The following is a 13,472-nucleotide window of genomic DNA, read 5'->3' on the forward strand; positions in this document are numbered from 1 at the left end:
AGAATATTAATTGCTCATAGCCCATCCATGACAATATTATAAAATTGAAAATACTTCCAAAGTTTATTAATAGTTTTGATGTTATAGCAACCAGTTGGTCAATGGGATATTTTGTAGAACCTGATCAAATAATCACAGAATTCATGTGGAAAAATAAAAGATCTGTGTCAATGGAAATAATGAAAAGAAATCTAGATGAAAGGGGAATAACAATACCAAACCTCAGCTTATTTTGTAGAGTAGCAGTCTTTAAAAGCACCTAGTGTTGTTTTAAAAATAGAGAGCTAGATCAGTGATAAAAAGGATTCAAGTGGGACTGAAAAAACATTGGAATTCAATAACCTAGTGATAGATAAATTAGAATACATAAACTACTAAGGAATGAACTCTTTATTTGGTAATTGTGAGAAAGACTGGAAAGCAATCTGGCAGAAATTAGGCTTAGACCAACACCATATGCTATATTCCCTAATACATTCTAAATAGGTATGTGATTGCTATATTAAAGATCGTATCAAAAAATATTAGAAGAAAAGAAGATTATCTTTCTCAGTAATATATAGGAAATGCGTTCTTGACTAACAGAGATAAAAGCTTTGTGAAAAATAAAATAGAGAGCTTTGATGACATAAAACTGAAAAGTTTCAACACCACAAAATGAATGCATCTAGAATAAGAAGGAAAATGACTGAGTAGGAAAAAGTCTTTCCATCAGATTTCCCTGACGATGGTTTTATATCCGAGATGAATCAACAGTCAGTAGATATGCATACCTACCTAACTATATGTGTGTGTGTGTGTAAGTATGTGTGTATAAGAGCCATTCCTCAATAGATAAGTGACCAAGAAAATGACAAAAATTTCTCAAAAGTATAACTTCAAACTATTAATAACCAGGGGCGGAGCCAAGATGGCGGCTGGTAAGCAGGGACTAGCGTGAGCTCTGTACCGAGTCGCTCCAAAAACCTATAAAAAATGGCTCTGAACCAATTCTAGAACGGCAGAACCCACAGAACAGCAGAGGGAAGCAGGGCTCCAGCCCAGGACAGCCTGGATGGTCTCTAGGTGAGGTCTATCCCACACGGTGCTGGGAACAGAGTGGAGCAGAGCCCAGCCTGAGCAGCGTGGAACAACCAAACTTGGAGTCGGGCGGAGGGGCCCCTAGCGCCCTGAATCAGTGAGCTGCGGCAGTTACCAGACTCCTCAACCCACAAACACCAAAGACTGCGGAGAAGGTTAGTGGGAAAAGCTGCGGGAGTGGAAGGAGTTCCCAGTTCGGCTTCCAGCCCCGGGGGCAGCAGAGGTGGGGCAGCTATAGTTGCTGCTGCTTCTGTCCCCAGGCCCACCTGGTGGGAGGAATTAAGTGGCACATCAGAGCAGGAGTGCACAGCCTACTGAAGATCTAAGCCCAGCCCGGGCTGGGGGTTCTTGGGGAAGGAGTAGTGCGGGTCTGACAGAGCTGGCACCTCCCCCCCAAACGTGGAACATAGAACTCGTTAGTCTACAAGCAGTCATACCCCACTGAAAAACTTGAGGGTCAAGTTAGTTGGTTGGGAATATGGCCAGGCAGCGAAAGCACACCCAGATTCAGTCTCAGACTTTGGATTCTTTCTTTGGTGACAAAGAAGACCAAAACATACAGCCTAAAGAAGACAACAAAGTCAAAGAGCGTACAACAAAAGCCTCCAAGAAAAATATGAACTGGTCCCAGGCCATGGAAGAGCTCAAAAAGGATTTGGAAAAGCAAGTTAGAGAAGTAGAGGAAAAAATGGGAAGAGAAATGAGAAGGATGTGAGAAAACCATGAAAAACAAGTCAATGACTTGCTAAAGGAGACCCAAAAAAATACTGAAAAATACACTGAAGAAAACAACACCTTAAAAAATAGATTAACTCAAATGGCAAAAGAGCTCCAAAAAGCCAATGAGGAGAAGAATGCCTTGAAAGGCAGAATTAGCCAAATGGAAAAGGAGGTCCAAAAGACCACTGAAGAAAATACTACCTTAAAATGAGATTGGAGCAAGTGGAAGCTAGTGACTTGATGAGAAATCAGGATATTATAAAACAGAACCAGAGGAATGAAAAAATGGAAGACAATGTGAAATATCTCCTTGGAAAAACCACTGACCTGGAAAATAGATCTAGGAGGGAGGATTTAAAAATTATTGGACTACCTGAAAGCCATGATCAAAAAAAGAGCCTAGGTATCATCTTTCAAGAAATTATCAAGGAGAGCTGCCCTGATATTCTAGAGCCACAGGGCAAAATAGAAATTGAAAGAATCCATCGATAGCCTCCTCAAATAGATCCCAAAAAGAAATCTCCTAGGAATATTGTCGCCAAATTCCAGAGCTCCCAGATCAAGGAGAAAATACTGCAAGCAGCCAGAAAGAAACAATTTGAGTATTGTGGAAACACAATCAGAATAACCCAAGATCTGGCAGCTTCTACATTAAGAGATCGAAGGGCTTGGAATGCGACATTCCGGAGGTCAATGGAGCTAGGATTAAAACCTAGAATCACCTACCCAGCAAAACTGAGTATCATGCTCCAAGGCAAAATATGGATTTTCAATAAAATAGAGGACTTTCAAGCTTTCTCAGTGAAAAGACCAGAACTGAATAGAAAATTTGACTTTTAAACACAAGAATCAAGAGAAGCATGAAAAGGTAATCAAGAAAAAGAAATTGCAAGGGACTTACTAAAGTTGAACTGTTTTGTTTACATTCTTACATGGAAAGATGACATGTGTGATTCATGAGACCTCAGTATTGGGGTAACTGAAGGGAATATGCATATGTGTATGTTTAGGTATATATATAAGTGAATGTGTATGTATGTATATATCTATGTGTATATGTATGTGTGTGTATGTATGTATATATATGTGTGTGTATATGTATATATATGTATGTGTGTATATATATGTATGTGTATATATATATATGTATCTGTGTATATATATATATATATATATATGGAAAAGAGAGAGAGCAGACACAGGGTGAGTTGAAGATGAAGGGAAGATATCTAAAAGAAATAAAATGAAATTAAGGGATGAAAGAGCAACATACTGAGAGAGGGAGATAGGGAGAGATAGAATGGGGTGGATTATCTCGCATAAAGGTGGCAAGAGGAAGCAGTTCTGTGGGAGGAGGGGAGAGGGCAGGTGAGGGGGGAATGAGCGAACCTTGCTCTCATCAGATTTGGCCTGAGGAGGGAATATGATACATACTCAGTTGGGTATCCTACCCCACAGGAAAGAAGAGGGAGGAAGATAAAAAAAAATGGGGGGGATGATGGAGGGGAGGGCAGATGGGGGTGGAAGTAATCAAAACAAACACTTTGGAAAGGGGACAGGGTCAAGGGAGAAAATTCAATAAGCGGGATGGGTTGGGAAGGAGCAAAATGTAGTTAGTCTTTCACAACATGAGTATTGTGGAAGGGTTATACATAATAATACATGTGTGGCCTAGGTTGAATTGCTTGACTTCTTAGGGAGGGTGGGTGGGAAGGGAAGAGGGGAGAGAATTTGGAACTCAAAGTTTTAAAAACAGATGTTCAAAAACAACAAAAAATTTTTTGCATGCAACTAAAAAATAAGATACACAGGCAATGGGGCATAGAAGTTTATCTTGCCCTACAAGAAAGGAAGGGAAAAGGGGATGACAGGGGAGGGGGGTGATAGAGGGGAGGGCTGACTGGGGAACAGGACAACCAGAATATATGCCATCTTGGAGTGGGGGGAGGGTAGAAATGGGGAGAAAATTTGTAATTCAAACTGTTGTGAAAATCAGTGCTGAAAACTAAATATGTTAAATAAATAAATTTAAATAAAAAAACTATTAATAACCATATGGACTATCACCATTAATGTAGGAAGTGAAGAGCAAAACAATCTTGAAGTTTCAAAGATGAAAAAAATGTGAATAGTCATTGTTGGAGTACTTATTGAAATATTGACACATTAGTATATTGTTAGTGGATCTGGGTATCATTACAACAATTTTGTAAAGCAAATCAGACTAATGCAAATAAAGTGCCTAAAATGTCTGTACCTTTTGATCCAGAGATCCCAAGGAGGTCTTTGATAAGAAAGTTCCCATAAACATCAGAATAATTATAACAGCACTTCTTATGAGAGCAAGAAATTGGAAACAAAGTAGATCCCTATCAGTTGAGGAATAGTTAAACAAAATATAGTATTTGAATATAATAGAATATTATTCTGCTATAATACATGACAAATACGAGGAATACAGAGAAGTATGAAAGGATTCATATGAACTGTTGGTGGGTGATGTAAGCAGATTCAAGAAAATTGTGAATATAATAGTGTTAATCAAAAGAACAACCACACAAAGAAAAATCAAAAGTGAATGCTGCAAAATTATAAAGAACTTGAATGGCTTGAAAGAAGAGATCTGAAACAAAAGAAAACATAAACCTAGCTCTTAACACTTTAAATGTTATCAGAATGAACAATTCAGTAAAATGAGAGTGTCAAGAATGCATAACAAAACAAAACTCCATAATTAGTTGCTTATAAGAAATGTATCTAAAAAAGTAAATAAACACAATCAAAACATGAGATCCTGGGGCAAAATTTACTGTGTACTAGGTAAATGCAAATAAGTGGGAAATGCTTTCAGATATGCTATCAGAAAAATAAAATTAACTTTGTCAATAGAGATAAACAATGAAATAACATTATGCCTAAAGGAACTATAGCAGTGAACCAATAACAGTATGAAAAACATATGTACCAAATGCTATAGCATTATAAACAAATAAAAGAAAAAATAATTTGCTACCAGTAACACAGTAATAGTATGCCTTTAAAATTATGAATGAATTAATAGTTGATTAATATAGAGCTGAGAAATAGCACCTTTTAAATGGGAACATTAAGGAATATTAATATTTTTATCACCATGTGCTGTCTCAATAAAAATAGATCTTGTTCCTCTACACAGAGTAATAAGTATGCATAAAAATACAGAAATACCAAGAGCATAACAGTTTTAATAAGTAATCAGCAAGGGAAGAATGCACAAAAGAAATTTCCATAATGGAAATATAACAAAAACATTCTTAACAATGATTAGGTCAAAGAAAAAAACATCATAGAAATAATAAGTATGTAGAAGGCAATGCTAATGATATTACAGAATATTTGAGATGTGCCTAAAGCAGTTATCAGAGGAAAAAGGTAAAATAAGCACCTAAGAGAAAATGTTTTATATTCTATATGAAATAGTTTTAGAATGCATCATAATTTCTTTGAAAACAAAAAAGAAAAGAACATGATCTAATGCCTTTCACGGGTACTTAATTGAATGAATGAATGGAAAGATGAATGAATGAAGTGTTTATTAAGCCCCTACTATTTGCAAAACTGTGCTGGTGATACAAATAGAATAACTTCCAAGGAGCCCATGTTTTAATGGAGAAGATATCACATATGAAAGGTTCCAACTGCAAGTTAGATAGAAAAATCCCATAGTCTTTAGAGTACAGTGGCAAAACATATGTTAATGCCTCATTTTAAATGTCATTTCCACTGGTGGTCATGCAGTTACTTGCTTGGTCCATGTATCCTCCTGACTCCCTTTCAGGGTTCCTTACTGCTTTAGCTAGACTGCCTTGTCCTCCCTGCATCTGATAGTTGGTTGACATTTGGTAAGGAAGAGGAGGGAAACTGGCATTCATTAGACAATTACTAATGCATTTCATCCTCACAGAAACCTTGGGGGTAGGTGCTTTTATTATCCTCATTTTACATTTGAGGAAACAGAATCAGAGGTTAAGTAACCTGCCCAGGGACACACACCTTGGAAGTATCTGAAGCTGGAGTTAAATTCAGGTCCTCCTGACTCCAGGTGCCTTGAGCCATCTACTGCTTCCTTATGAAGACTGGTGGTCTAGGGCTCCTTTTGCTATCTGCCTATTGGTGGCATTTGATCAAGAGTGGGCACTGATGGTAATGAGGAAACGATGTCACTTTCCTCAATAATGGCTGTATGGGCTGGGCAAGAGTAAGTCTGATGGTTGGGGTAGGGTGGGGAGAAGAGGAATATTATTATTCCCAAGGACTCTTATTTCTGGGCTATTTTCATGAGGATTTGAGGTGAGGTGATAGTCTAGGTGGTAGTGATACTGCCTACTGTGTCTCCTTCAGACTATACTTTGCTGCTTTAGCTAGGCTGTGAATTCCCAACAAAACTAGGGATACAGTTAATCACAGAAGATAAAGAAGGCAAATTATCTAAATTTGATTACATGAATTTGAAAAGCCTCTGTATATACAAAATGTTAACAAGGATAAGAAAGGAAGCAGTTCATTATGGAAAAATCTTTATATCAGAGTCCCTGATGGCAATCCATGATACATAGGCAACTAAGAGAAATATATAAGACCAAAATCTATTCCACAATTTACACTTGGTCAAAGAATAAAAATAAAAATTTCCAACAGAAGAATTGCAAACCATTAAGAATGCTTTACATCACTAATATAGAAATGCAAATCCAAGCAACAATTAGGCTAAAACACCACATCCAGCAAATTAACAAATATGATAAAAGTTGGAATTAGTGGTGGAAAGTTTTTGGAAATATTCTGTTGTTAGAGCTTTTAATTGTTTTACAAAGCAATTTAAAATTATGTGGGAGAAAAGTGAATAAAGAAATTAATCCTTTGACCCACAGATTTCACTGCTAGGCACATACCTTAAAGAGCTAAATAAGCAAAAATTAGATCCGATATCCACCAAAATATTTATTAATGTTTAGTAAGGGCAAAAGAACTAGAAAGAAAATACATGTTCATTTATACTCTAAGAAATGGTGAATATCTAGTCCAATAAAAGTATGTACTCTGTGCCAGGCACATAGTGATAAGTTCTGGGGATACAGTTAATAAAAAAGACACTCTTTCCCTCAAAAGAACTTATAGGCCAGTAGGGGTGGACATCACACAAAAGGAGACAGGAAAGTGGGGATGAGGAGCAGCCTGGGAAGGACATCTTATTCTGTGGAGTTGAAACCAGGCAGAGCAGCAGATGCAAAGTGGGGTGAGTCCAGGTTCTGCCCTCTATAAATACAGGCATTAGGAGGAATTTGGTACTCCATCCTCTATCCCTCCAATCAAAGAGGATAGGAGAATGAGAGAAGTGGTGTCAATCAAGGCTTGAATTAGCAGCAAGATGGTAAGTTTAGAAGTGATGAGCTCACTTTCAGTGTCTAGGTAGGGGAGTGAGGAATTAACTACTGGGAGCCCTCCCAAATTCCCTCTCAAACAACTTGAAAATAACCTCAGAACTCATCTAGAAGCAGGGAAGTAGCTTACCAGCACAGCAAGAAAGGCCCGTTTCTTTAGGGTGGGAAGGTTAGAGAGGTGGAGCAGCCAGCCTCACAGCAGCAGCAACAAGGGGGCCTGCTCTCTTGCAAGCTAGCTGCCCCCAAGGCAAGCCAACAGTCTGAGGAGCATAGTGAGGGGCCCCACACCAGAAACCTTTCCCGCTATATAAGGCACCAGTGAGGTACTGCTCCCCACTACGGAACAGTATTAGGCCCCACCTCCAGGGCCACCCAACAGCCAAACCACCCACCCTGCACCCTCCAGCAGAGAGGCTCTGTTTCCATAGCAACCCAGTAGCAAGGCCCTGGCCCTGAGGCAGGTCAGTAGGGAAACCCCACATCTGAGGGAGGCCAACAGGGATACCCCAATCCCCAGTACAAGTCAGAAGGAAGGCCTACCCTCCACTGCAAGCAAGCATTCAGACCCTGAAGTTCAGTGAAACCCAGTAGCAAGATCCTGAACCTGAGCACAAAAAACCTTGCTTGGGACAGTGGGACCAGAGCCCAACTCTCACATAAAAACACCGGGTCATAAAATAGGCAGAAAAATGAGGAAAAACAAAAAAAGAGCTTGACTATACAAAGTTATTATAGTGGAAGGGAGAATCAAGGCACAAACTTAGAACAGGGCAACACTGTGAAAATGGCTATATGTGAAAAGCACAATTTGGTCTCAGGCCCATAAAAAAATTCCTGGAAGAGCTTCAAAGGGATTTTGAAAAGCAAGTTAGAGAAGTAGAAGAAAAATTGGGGAAAGTAATGCAAGAGAATATTTAAAAAGAGTCAACAACATGGAAAAAGATATACAAAAATTGACGTGAAGATAACTCTAAAAATACAACTGGCGACATGGAAAAGGAAGTACAAAAGCTTGCTAAAGAAAATAATTCCTTAAAAATTAAAATTGGTCAAGTGGAAGCTAATGACTGCATGAGACATCAAGATACAATAAAATGAAATTTCAAAAATAATAGAAGAAAATGTGAAATTTCTCATTGGAAAAACAACTGACCTAGAAAATAGATCCTGAAGAGAGAATTTAAGAATTATTTGACTACCTGAAACCTATGATCTTCTCCAACCCAGGAAAAAAAGGCCTGGACAACATCTTTCACGAAACTATCAAAGAAAATTGCCCAGATACACCAGAACCAGAGGGCAAAATACAAATTGAAAGAATTCACTGATCACCACCTGAACAAGATCCCCAAATGAAAACTCCCAGGAACATAATGGCCAAATTCCAGAGCTCTCAGATCAAGGAGAAAGTACTGCAAACAGCCAAAAAGAAACAATTCAAATATCTCAGAACTGCAATAGGAAACTCCTGTGGCTGCTTCCAGAGCTCCAGAGTTAGCTGCTTCTGGGATTCCTGGATCACACAGTGGGAGGAATCAAACAGCAGACCAGAGTGGGAGTGCAGGGCTTGCTTTGCCCTGCTTGGATCTGGGTCGCAATCCTGGTTGGTGGTTCTTGGGGGAGGAGGATTGCTGCTGTGGCAGAGCTTGTGACAGTGGAGTAGAAGTAGCTCTGAAAACAGCAGCACACCCCCTCAAGCTTGGGACAAAAGACTCTCTACTCAACAAGCAGTCATACCCTGACAAAAAAGCTCAAAGGTCAAGTAGTTGGCTGGGAACATGGCCAGGCAGCAAAAAAGGATGCAGACTCAGACTCTAGAATCTTTGTTTTAGTGACAAAGAAGATCAAAACATAGAACGAAAAGAAGTTAACAAAGTCAAAGAGCCTACATCAAAAGCCTCCAAAAAAAATACGAACTGGTCTCAGGCCATGGAAGAGCTCAAAAAGGATTTGGAAAAGCAAGCAAGAGAAGTAGATGAAAAATTGGGAAGAGAAATGAGAGAGATGCAGGAAAACCATGAAAAACAAGTCAATGACTTGCTAAAGGAGACCCAAAAAAATACTGAAGAAAATGACACCTTAAAAACAGACTAACCCAAATGGCAAAAGAGCTCCAAAAAGCCAATGAGGAGAAGAATGCCTTGAAAGGCAGAATTATGCAAATGGAGAAGGAGGTCCAAAAGACCACTGAAGAAAATACCACCTTAAAAGTTAGATTGGAGCAAGTGGAAGCTAGTGACTTTATGAGAAATCAAGATATTCTGAAATAGAACCAAAGGAATGAAAAAAAATGGAAGACAATGTCTCATTGGAAAAAGTACTGACCCAGAGAATAGATCCAGGAGAGAGAATTTAAAAATTATTGGACTACTTGAAAGCCATGACCAAAAAAAGAGCCTAGGTATCATCTTTCAAGAAATTATCTAGGAATACTGCCCTGATATTCTAGAACCAGAGCATAAAATAGAAATGAAAAGAATCCACTGATCACCTCCTGAAAAAGATCCCAAGAAGAAAACTCCTAGGAATATTGTAGCCAAATTCTAGAGCTCACAGATCGAGGAGAAAATATTGCAAGCAGCCAGAAAGAAACAATTTGAGTATTGTGGAAACACAATCAGAATAATACAAGATCTAGCCCCTTCTACATTAAGGGACTGAAGACTGGGAATATGATATTGCAGAGGTCAAAGGAGCTAGGATTAAAGGTAAGAATCACCTACTCAGCAAAACTGAGTATAATGGTCCAAGGCAAAATATGGACTTTCAGTAAAATAGAGGACTTTCAAGCTTTCTTGATGACCGGAACTGAATAGAAAATTTGACTTTCAAATGCAAGAATCAAGAGAAGCATGAAAAGGTAAACAAGAAAAGAGAAATCATAAGGGACTTACTAAAGTTGAACCATTTTGTTTACATTCCTACATCAAAAGATGATTTGTGTAACTCATGAGATCTTTCTCAATATGAGTGTAGATGAAAGGAATATACACATATATAGACAGGGTACAGGGTGAGTTGAATATGAAGGGGTGATATCTAAAAAAAAATAAAATCAAATTAAGGAATGAGAAAGGAATATATTGAGAGAGGGAGAAAGGGTGGAATAGAATGGGGTAAATTATCTCACCTAAAAGTGGCAAGATAAAGCATTTCTGTTGGAAGGGAAGAGGGAGCAGGTAAGGAGGAGTGAATGAATATGGCTCTCATCGGATTTGACTTGAGCAGGGAATAACATACACACTCAATTGGGTAGCTTACCCCACAGGAAAGTAGGGGAAAGGGGATAAAAAAGGTTGGATGATAGAAGGGAGGGCAGCTAGGAGGAGGAAGTAATTGAAAACAAACACTTTTGAAAAGGGACAGGGTCAAGGGAGAAAATTGAATAAAAGGGGACAGGGTAAGTATTGTTTTACATGTGTTTTACATAATGATACATATGTGGCCTATGTTGAATTGCTTTCCTTCTTAGGGAGGGTGGGTGGGAAGGGAAGAGGGGAGAGAATTTGGAACTCAAAGTCTTAAAATCAGATGCTCAAAAGAAAAAGTTGTTTTTGCGTGCAACTGAGTAATAAGATATATAGGGAACGTGGCATAGAAATTTATCCTGCCCTAAAAGAAAGTAAGGGGAAAAGGGATGGGGTGGGGGAGTGGGGTGACAGAAGAGAGGGCTGACTGGAACGGAGCAATCAGAATATATGCGATCTTGGAGTGGGGGGTGAGGGTAGAAATGGGGAGAAAATTTGTAACTCAAAATCTTATGGAAATCAATGTTGAAAACTAAAATATTAGATTTTTAAAAATCCAAAAAAAGAGGCATGAAAGAGCTATTGCAATGGAGGGGAAGATGGAGGAGTGGCAAGCAAAGCTTAAACCTTAATCTGATCTGAATTGGTTCAACATACACACTCAGCTGGATACAAAAATCTATTTTACTCTATAAGGAAGTAAAAAGGGATGAAGATAATAGAAGGGGTTATGCTAATAGAAGGGAAGATGGATTGGAGGAGGAGGTGGTCAGAAATAAAACACTGAGGAGGGTGGCAGAGATAGAGGGAGAGAGAAAAAACAGAGAGGGAGGGAAGAAGGTGAGGGAGGGAGGGAGAGAGGGAGATGGAGGGGGGGGAGAGAGAGAGAGAGAGAGAGAGAGAGAGAGAGAGAGAGAGAGAGAGAGAGAGAGAGAGAGAGAGAGAGAGAGAGAGAGAGAAAGAGAAAATCAAGGGGGAAATGAGCATGAAGGATAATACCCAGTAACAAGAACTATGAAAGTGAGTGGGATGAACTCACCCATAAAAGGGAAACAGAAAGCAGAATGAATTAAAAAACAGAATCCCACAATATGTTGTTTATGGGAAAGACATTTGAAACAGAAACACATGGAAAATAAAAGTAAGGAGCTGGAGCAGATCTGTTGTGTTTCACCCGTAGCAAAGAAAGCAGGGCTAGCAATCATGATCTCAGACAAAGGAAAAGTAAAAATAGATCTAATTAAAAGAGATAAGGAAGGAAACTATCTTGCTGAATGGTACTATGGACAATGAAATAATATCAATACTAAACATATATGCATCAAATAGTATAAGCATCTAGATTTTTGAAGAAGTTAAATGCATTACAGGAGGATATAGATAATAAAACTACACTACTGGGGGAGCTCAACTTTCCCTTCTCAAAATTAGATAAACCTAACCAAAAACTAAATGAGAAAGACATTAAGGAAGTGAATAAAATTCTGGAGTATTAGATGTAGTTGGTCTGCGGGGAAAATTGAATGGGAATAGAAAGGAATAATTTCTTACCAGTATTAGGACATAAAAACCTCACAACCAAATGTGGAAAAGCAAAAATAGTAAATGCATCCTTTTCAGATCATAATGCAATAAAAATTAAATTCAATAATAGATAATAGAAAGGTTAAAAATTAAGTGAGACCTAAAATAATCTAATCCTAAAAAATAAGTGGGCCAAAGAACAAATCCTAGAAACAGTTGATAATTTCATTAAATAAATTGACAACCATGAGACTACATACCAAAATTTTTGGGTTGCAGCCAAAGTGGTACTTATGGGAAAATTTATATTGCAATAAAATATAAAAAGAGGAGATCAAATGAATTGGGCATGAAATTAAAAATACTAGAAGAACAAATTAAAAATCTCCAATTAAACAGCAATTTGGAATTCCTGAAAAATCAAAGGAGAGATTAATAAAATTTATAGTAAGTAAGCCATTGAACTAATAAAACTAGAAGCTGGTTTTTATGAAGGAGACAATAAAATAGATAAATTACTGGTTAATTTGATTAAAAAAGGGAAAGAAGAAAACCAAATTAGTAGTATCAAAAATGAAAGGGGTGATTTCTCCACCTGTGAAGAGGAAATTAAAACAATTATTAGCGGCTATTTTCACCAGTTATATGCCAATAAATTTGACAATCTAAGTGAAATGGATGAATACCTACAAAAATATAAATAACCCAGTTTCACAGAAGAAGAAATAGAATGCTTAAATAACTGAATTTTAGGAAAGAAATTGAACAAGCCACCAATGAACTTCCTAAGAAAAAATCTCCAGAGCCAGATGGATTCACTAGTGAATTCTGCCAAACATTTAAAGAATAATTAATGTCAATACTATATAAACTATTTGGAAAAATAGGCAAAGAAGGAGTTTATTTGTCAGATCTATGCATAAAGGAATAATTTATGATCAAATAAAGTGTACCAAGCATTACAAAATGTAAAATACATAATGTTTATCATCTAAAATTTAAAAGGTTTTGTACAAACAAAACCAATGCATGAAAAATTAAAAGGAAAGCAGAAAACTGGGAAATTTTTTTGCAATAGTATCTCTGATAAAGGACTCATTTCTCAAATACGTAGAGAACTGCATGAAATTTATAAAAAATTGCAAGCCATTCCCCAATTGATAAATGGTCAAAGGATGTGAATACATAGTTTTCAGACAAAGAAACCAAAACTATTCAAATGAAAAAAATGCTCTAAATCACTGTTGATTAGAGACATGTGAATTAAAAGAACTTTGAAGCATCACCTCACACATATCAGATTGCCTAATATGACAAAAAAAGAAAAATGGTAAAGGCTTAAAGGGTTGAAGAAAAATAGGGACACTAATGCAGTGTTGTTCGTGGAGTGGTGAACTAATCCAACCATTCTGGAGAGCAATTTGGAACTATGCCTAAAGGGCTATAAAACTGTGTATACCCTTTGATCCAGTAATACCAC

The 13,472-nt window shown here is 37.7% G+C and overlaps 1 protein-coding gene across 1 annotated transcript in view; it reads left to right on the top strand.

The window, feature by feature from the left end:
* The window catches only part of TBCD (tubulin folding cofactor D), a 497,899-nt gene that overhangs the window by 279,060 nt on the left and 205,367 nt on the right, over positions 1–13,472 (top strand). The gene's annotated exons all lie outside the window — the stretch shown is intronic.

This window comes from Trichosurus vulpecula, chromosome 7 (genome assembly GCF_011100635.1).
Source record: "Trichosurus vulpecula isolate mTriVul1 chromosome 7, mTriVul1.pri, whole genome shotgun sequence".
Taxonomy (NCBI): domain Eukaryota; kingdom Metazoa; phylum Chordata; class Mammalia; order Diprotodontia; family Phalangeridae; genus Trichosurus; species Trichosurus vulpecula.